Genomic DNA, 8676 nt, shown 5'->3' on the forward strand with positions numbered 1-8676 from the left:
CCGTGCCGAAAAAGCCCTTCTGAAGCTAAGGGGCCGTACAGACGCCAAACTAGCGTCTAACTGCCGCGGTCAGCTGAGGCATGTGGAACCAGGTGTTTCACTGGGCCAGTCTGCCAAGCCATGACCCTGGACAGCGCCACCGTGGGCACCGTAATCCGGGTGAGGATGGCGGTGGGCTACGTTGTTTGTGCTGCCAGCCCCTGGGAAACCCCGCAGCCGTGTCGCCTTGAGCCCGAGTAAACGGGGCGTAGCGAGAGACGGGAGCCTTCAGTTTCCCAGGCTGGGAGAAAAGCCACCCGGCCGAAGCTCTGTGAAGCGCAGCCAGAGTGGGGCCCGTGAAGGGGGCGGCTCCGGAGCTTAACATCCCCGCTCAAAAAGGCCGCGAGCGGGGGCTGGCAGCTCCATCGGGAGTGCTACGCCTCTCCGCTCTGCCGCCGTCCTCTGCCTCCCCGGCAGATCAGCGAGGGGAGCTTTGGCGGTGGAGGCTGGGGCCGTCTGAGGCAAAGGGGAAGGCCGCTCGGCGGTGCCCCTGGCCGTTCGGGAGACGGAGAGAGCTCCATGGGAGAGCGTTGATCGCCGTCTCCAGGCCCAATTCCTCCTAAGGGTAAGGAGGGAAAAAAAGACCGGTAACGGCGGCGCTGTCCGAGAGAACAGAGCCAGCGGACTCATGCTCGTCGAAAGACGCCGTCCGCCCGCGGATCCAGGGTGTCGCCGGTTGTTTCCGTCTGTCTGCCTTGCTCCCGTTCCTGCCCCCGCAAGCCTGGCAAGACCAGAAGAGCTTCCGCCTGTCAGTTAGCTCTTTAGATGACAGGCGGGCGCAAAACTGGCAGGAGGCGTGCCGGGTGAGAGCCTGGCCGGCGAGAACGGCGCCGAGGCAGGTCCCGCAGCGGGGGTGAAGGGCCGGCGGCAGGATGTAGCCGGTCTGGCAGGAGGGTCAGACGCGAGCACCACTGGAACTTCTTGTCTTCATACTGCGTGAGCTTTGAAGAAAAAGTGGGAGTCGAACAACGGGTCCGCTCTGTATATATGCAGTAAATGCGGACGTAGTTGAGGCCCGAGCTGGACGCTAGGGCGGGAAAGAAAATCTTCACGACTGCGCATGCGCGAAGGGATAAACCCAATAGCGTAGCCCTTAGAGGGCGAAGCCTATACGAAATAGAACTGTGGTTGTCCACACCTGAGTTCAATTTCTCTAGCCACACCCAGGCCTGATTATTGCCACACCTGTTCACAATCAAGGCATTACTTAAATAGGAGCTGCTTGACACAGTAAGGTCCACCAGAAGATCCTTAAAAGCTACACATCATGCCGAGACCCAAAGAAATTCAGGAACAATTGAGAAAGAAAGTAATTGAGATCTATCAGTCTGGAAAGGGTTATAAAGCCATTTCCAAAGCTTTGGGAATCCAGCGAACCACAGTGAGAGCCATTATCCACAAATGGCGAAGACATGGAACAGTGGTGAACCTTCCAAGGAGTGGCCGGCCGCCCAAAATTACCCCAAGAGCGCAGCAACGACTCATCCAAGAGGTCACAAAAGACCCCACAACAACGTCCAAAGAACTGCAGGCCTCACTTGCCTCAGTTAAGGTCAGCGTCAAGCCTCCACCATCAGGAAAAGACTGGGCAAAAATGGCCTGCATGGCAGAGTTCCAAGGAGAAAACCACTGCTGAGCAAAAAGAACATCAAAGCTCGTCTCAATTTCTCCACAACACATCTTGATGATCCCCAAGACTTTTGGGACAACATTCTGTGGACCGATGAGACAAAAGTGGAACTCTTTGGAAGGTGTGTGTCCAAGTATATCTGGCGTAGAAGGAACACTGCATTTCATAAAAAGAACATTATACCAACAGTAAAATATGGTGGTGGTAGTGTGATGGTCTGGGGCTGTTTTGCTGCTTCAGGACCTGGAAGACTTGCCGTGATAAAAGGAACTATGAATTCTGCTGTCTACCAAGAGATCCTGAAGGAGAATGTCCGACCATCTGTTCGTGTACTCAAGCTGAAACGAACTTGGGTTCTGCAGCAGGACAATGATCCTAAACACACCAGCAAGTCCACCACCGAATGGCTGAAGAAAAACAAAATGAAGACTTTGGAGTGGCCTAGCCAAAGTCCTGACCTGAATCCTATTGAGATGTTGTGGTATGACCTTAAAAAGGCCGTTCATGCTCGAAAACCCTCTAATGTAACTGAATTAGGACAATTCTGCAAAGATGAGTGGGCCAAAATTCCTCCAGGACGCTGGAAAAGCCTCATTGCACGTTATCGCAAACGCTTGGTTGCAGTTGTTGCTGCTAAGGGTGGCCCAACCAGTTATTAGGTTTAGGGGGCAATCACTTTTTCACACAGGGCCATGATGGTTTGGATTTTTTTTCACCTTTAATAATAAACACCTTCATTTAAAAATTGCATTTTGTGTTTACTTGTGTTGTCCTTGACTATTGTTTAAATTGGTTTGATGTTCCGAAACACTTAAGTGTGACAAACATGCAAAGGAACAGGAAATGAGGAAGGGGGCAAACACTTTTTCATACCACTGTATACACATCAACTTTCTTTTAGATGTACGCATATACACATCAACTTTCTTTTATATTAATGCACATACACATCAACTTTCTTTTAGATTAATGCATACACGCATCAAGGTTTTTTTTAGATTTCTGCATATACACATCAACTTTCTTTTTGATTAATGCATATACACATTCATTATGTCATCATCACTATTCATTATGACATCAATTTTCTTTTAGATTTATGCATATACACATCAACTTTCTTCATTAATACAATACAAATCATCTTTCTTTCATTATATCGTCACAGTTCATTATGACATCAACTTTGTTTTAGATTAATGCACATACACATCGACTTTCTATTATATTAATATAAACATCAACTTTCTTTTTAATAAATGCAGATACACATCAAATTTTTTTGATTAATGCTATACACATTCATTATGTCATCATCACTATTCATTATGACATCACCCTTTTTATAGATTAATGCATATACACATCAACTTTCTTTTATATTAATGCACATACACATCAACTTTCTTTTGATTAATGCAGATACACATCAACTTTCTTTTGATTAATGCATATACACATCAACTTTCTTTTTGATTCATCATCACCATTCATTATGTCATCATCACTATTCATTATGTCATCATCACAATTCATTATGACATCAACTTTTTTTTAATAAATGCATAAACACATCAACTTCTTTTTATTTATGCATAAAACATCAACTTTCTTTTCATAAAATGACATAACAGCTGATACTTAGCAGTTCCCAGTATATGACTACTTCCCAGTCCCAACCCTCGCGGTAATTCTGACTTGTATGTGCCGCTTTAAAATCCAAGGCCTCACCTATTCCCCCATTGTCACAGGGCCAAAGTTTGTCCTTATGTTTTTTGCCAATCAATAGTGCAAATCTTGCTACATTTTGTATGGCTTTATCTTGTCAAGTATTATAACAACGTTTGATACCAGGAACCCAACGAGGTTTCACAGATCATTCAGTTTTAGGACAATTTCTGGCGGTAAAATCTGCCAGCCATGTCTCTTCAGGTCCGTTGACAGTTTGGGCAACGGGCAGCTGATGTGCATCGTTAATTGTTTTCCAAAGACAGAAGATGGGTGCATCCAGCGATGCTGCAATACCGGGTCGATGCGTGGAGTGAATGAGCAAGCCCCTTTTGTACTGCCATTAATCTAAAAATCCATTAATATGTGTCCCTGATAGAGGAAATATCAGATATTAAACTGATAAGAAACAGATATACACTGATCTTAGCCAAAAGGCAGAAGCGATGACCCCCACCTCTATGCTGTCAGATGCGACCTCCCCGGACGGTTCTCAGTGTCACGGTCCAGTAATTTTAAATGGACATGAGAGCTGCTGCTCCACCCCTCCAAGCGCTTCTACACAGCTGAGCATCATCATCATTACCACTCCATCCATACTTAAACCTTGGCCACCACCTCTTCGGCGCCAGTTCGTTACCTACATTCCCGTGGTAACTGGTCCTGTACTAAGCTTGTTGGTATTCCTTATTGAATATCACCTACCTTGTGTTTCTGCCACAACGTTCGTGTTCCGTCTCGTCGTCTGTTTGGATCTCCTTCATCTCCCACGTCACCTTCCGTGTCTGGATTGTTTGTGCGTTTGAAGTGTTGGTTATTCTGTTCCCTCAGAATTAAACCCATTCCCAGTCCAAACCTCCGGTAATTCTGTGTCCGGGTCAAACACCTCACCTAACACATAATCTAAAAGAAAGTTGATGTGTATATGCATTAATCTAAAAGAGAGATGTTTTTTTGTAAATTATTTGTAATGCATTATATCAAAGTTGATTGATATCAGTAAATCAAAGATATGCAGTTGATGGTATTGATGGTATATGGATAATATCAATGAAAGTTGATGTGTTTATGCTTTACCGTCTTCAAGCCCTGCTGACATCGTCCCAACAAATCTATTTTTGAAAATATTTGATATCCTCGGCCCCTGGGTGGAAAATATAATTAACCTGTCACTTAAATCTGGCACAGTTCCAAATTACTTCAAACACGCAGTGGTAAATCCGGTCCTTAAAAAGCCCAATCTTGACCCTTCAGAACCCAAAAACTACAGGCCCATTTCTAAACTTCCATTTATCTCCAAAATCTTGGAAAAAGTAGTTGCATGCCAGCTGACCTCCTTTATGGAGCAGCACAACTTGTTTGATACTTTTCAATCTGGCTTTCGAAAATCTCACTCCACTGAAACAGCCCTAATCAAAGTCTCTAGTGATGTGATGATGACAGCAGACTCCGGCCGCTACACTGTACTTGTACTTCTTGATTTGACATCGGCTTTTGACACTAAGGATCACGGTATATTGATCAATAGGCTCCACAATGAGATGGTTCTCATCCTATATTTGTGACAGAACCTTCAATCTTGCTGTAAATAATGTTCAGTCTGATGTGACAAATTTGTCTTGCGGAGTGGCACAGGGTTCAGTTTTGGGCCCTATTTTGTTCTTACTTCATTTTGCCACTTGGTCAAATTATCCGCTGTTTCAAAGATGTTTCATACCACTTCTACGCTGACGATGTTCAGCTGTATTGTTCTTTTAATGATGCTGAATTTCACCGTTTGCCTCTGTTTCTAGAGTGTGTGTCCTCCATCAAAGACTGGCTAGCCACAAACTATTTACAGATAAATTCAAACAAGACTGAAATGCTGATTTTTGCCCCAAACCATAAGATCCCGCTTATCAAACAGCAGCTTGGCTCCCTGGGCCCTTCTGTCAAATCCAGCCTCAGAAACCTGGGGGTTGTGTTCGACCAGGCCATGTCCCTGGAGACACACTCAAAACAGCTTGTTCGAAATTGTTTTTTTCACCTTAGGAACATCTCTAAAATTCGCAAAATGTTGTCAAAGAAGGATCTGGAATTGATAATTCATGCTTTCATATCAACAAGACTCGACTACTGCAACGCTGTTTTTACCTGTTTGAATAAGTCTGCTTTAAACAAATTGCAAATTGTTCAAAATTCTGCTGCCAGACTTCTAACAGGTGCCCCTCGAAGGTCTCATATTACCCCTGTCTTGTTGGACCTCCACTGGCTCCCTGTAAAATTCAGGATTGATTTTAAGATTTTAGTGCTGACTTTCAGAGCCTTAAACGTTCAGGCCCCACATTACATCCTGGACCTTTTGAAGCCGTATTCCCCTGACCGCATTCTTCGGTCTTCTGGCCAGAACCTACTTGCAGTCCCTAAGACCCGTTATAAGACCCGAGGGGACATGTCATTTCAGTCTGTTGCTCCCAGACTGTGGAACGCCCTGCCCCTGTCCTTGCGTCTTGCAGACACTGTCGTCTCTTTTAAAAATGATCTGAAGAGCACCCAGATAGCTCAGTTGGTAGAGCGGGTGCCCATGTATAGAGGTTAACTCCTCGACGCAGCCGGCCAGGGTTCGATTCCGGCCTGCGGCCCTTTGCTGCATGTCACTCCCCCTCTCTCTCCCCTTTCATATCTTTGACTGTCCTGTCAATTAAAGGCCTAAAATGCCCAAAAAATATTGTCTTTAAAAAAAAAAATGATCTGAAAACATGTCTGTTTAAGAAGGCTTTTGGTTGATGGGTTTTTGCAAGTGTCATTTTAATTTTATATATTTATATACATTTTATACTGCTTGTTTTTTACTTACTCTTTTGTACAGCACTTTGTGATTTTTATCTGAGAAAAGCGCTTCATAAATAAACTTTACTTACTTACTTACTTACTTTAATATCAATGAAAGTTGATGTGAATAAGCATTAATCTAAAAGGAAGTTGATGTCATAATGAATAGTGATGATGACATAATGAATGTGTATATGCATTTATCAAAAAGAAAGTTGATGTGTATATGCATTAATCAAAAAGAAAGTTGATGTGTATATACATTTATCAAAAGAAAGTTGATGTGTATTTGCATTAATCAAAATTTAAGTTGATGTATGTATTCATAAATCTAAAAGAAAGTGGATGTGTATATGAATTAATCAAAAAGAAATTTGATTTGTACATGTATTTATTAAAAAGAAAGTTGATGTCATAATGAATAGTGATGATGACATAATGATGAACGGTGATGATAAATCAAAAAGAAAGTTGATGTGTACATGCAGTAATCTAAAAGAAAGTTGATGTCATAATGAATAGTGATGATGACATAATGAATGTGTATATAAATTGATCTAAAAGAAATTTTATGTCATAATGAATAGTGTTTATGCATTAATCAAAAAGAAATTTGACGTGTATATGCATTTATTAAAAAGAAAGTTGATGTGTATATGCATAAATCAAAAAGAAAGTTGATGTGTATATGCATAAATCAAAAAGAAAGTTGATGTGTATATGCATTTATTAAAAAGAAAGTTGATGTGTATATGCATTTATTAAAAAGAAAGTTGATGTGTTTATGCATTCATCTAAAAGAAAGTTGATGTCATAATGAATGTTAATGATATAATAAAAAGAAAGTTTATGTGTATTTGCGTTAATCAAAAATTAAGTTGATGAGTATATGCATTAATCAAAAAGAAAGTTGATGTCATAATGAATAGTGATGATAAATCAAAAAGAAAGTTGATGTGTATATGCATTAATATATAAGAAAGTGTATTTGTATGATCTAAAAGAATTGTTTATGGGTATATGCATTAATCTAAAAGAAAGTTGATGTGTATATCCATCCATCTTCATCCGCTTATCCAATATCGGGTTGCGGGGGCAGCAGCTCCAGTAGGGGACCCCAAACTTCCCTTTCCCGAGCCACATCAACCACGATGTGTTTATGCATTAATCTAAAAGAAAGTTGATGTTTATATGCGCAAATCAAAAAGAAAGTTGATGTGTATCTGCACTAATTTCAAAGAAAGTTGATGTGTATATGCATTAATATCAAAGAATGTTGATGGTATATGGATTAATATCAATGAAAGATGATGTGTTTATGCTTTAAAGGAAGTGGAACATTGCTCATTTCCATGTGCAAACCTATAGCCTAGTTTGCCATGTGCTTATGTTTTTTCACATGTCTACAGAATATTCATTATTCTGGAGCACACAGGTTCCAAACGTACACCTTTACATACTTTTTGTTGTATGATGATAGATTGTTGAAAGGGATCATGTGCTCCTGTGGGTCATGGGGTCAGACCTTCTTCCAGCTTTCTTCTTCCTCCCGTCTCTCAGTAGTTCTAGTCCCTGGTTGTTGTTCTACATTTGTAACGATGAAAATGTATATTTAACACAATTACAACAAGATAAAAAAATTCATAGCATGCATTAGTATGCAGGTAACCAGTATAATGTAGGTAACTCTTATATTGTTAGAGTAAACCAGAATGTTATGTGATGTATTAAAAGTTAATCACTATGTCATTATAAAGAGTCCTTAAATAACTTGTTAAAACAATCTTTCAAAGTAAAAAAAAAGGTTTAAGAGGATAGGACAATACATTTTTAAATTTTACTTTTCCTTTCCCCCATAAACCATGGTAGCTATAGACTCAACTCCTAACACCATGTTCTTTGAGTTACACACTCTTTAGCTTAGGTCTCATACACTAAAAAGGATGAACAATATGAAATATCACATTACAGAAAGCAGTAATACTACTGCAAAGTAAGGCACTGGGGAAAATCTTTGCTGGACATCACAATGGTTTTAAGTGGCCAAACCCTGAAGCCAAGGCCAAAAACTGCTCTCCATAAATGCTGGAGACACTGAATTTTCCACCAAAACTAGAGCTAAATGTGGGTAACATTGAATTAAATTTACCACACGTCTTTTTTTTAGCTAAAAAAACAACAAAGATACATTTTTCCCTTTCCATCCACCACATTAACGTTACTTAAAGACACTTTTCCTGTCACCCGACATATAAAATGGGTATTTTTTAAAAAATACATAGCCTAAATGTTAACTAGCTAGATTGGCAAAATGTAAAGGTAACGATTTAATGTTAACTTTACCTCCACTAATATAACCGCGTAGCCTATGCTAGGCCTATAACATAGCTGTAATAAGTTTTGCTTAATCATTCTAAAACACTGACAAACCAACCAACAGAATCGGGAACATAACGTTAGCATCAACC

At 40.8% G+C, this 8676-nt stretch overlaps 1 pseudogene; it reads right to left on the minus strand.

Annotated features, from left to right (window-relative positions):
• Nucleotides 1–3665: 3665 nt before the first annotated feature.
• Nucleotides 3666–3845, minus strand: LOC116680133 (uncharacterized; annotated as a pseudogene).
• Nucleotides 3846–8676: the final 4831 nt, after the last annotated feature.

This window comes from Etheostoma spectabile, unplaced genomic scaffold (assembly GCF_008692095.1).
Source record: "Etheostoma spectabile isolate EspeVRDwgs_2016 unplaced genomic scaffold, UIUC_Espe_1.0 scaffold00018341, whole genome shotgun sequence".
Lineage (NCBI taxonomy): Eukaryota > Metazoa > Chordata > Actinopteri > Perciformes > Percidae > Etheostoma > Etheostoma spectabile.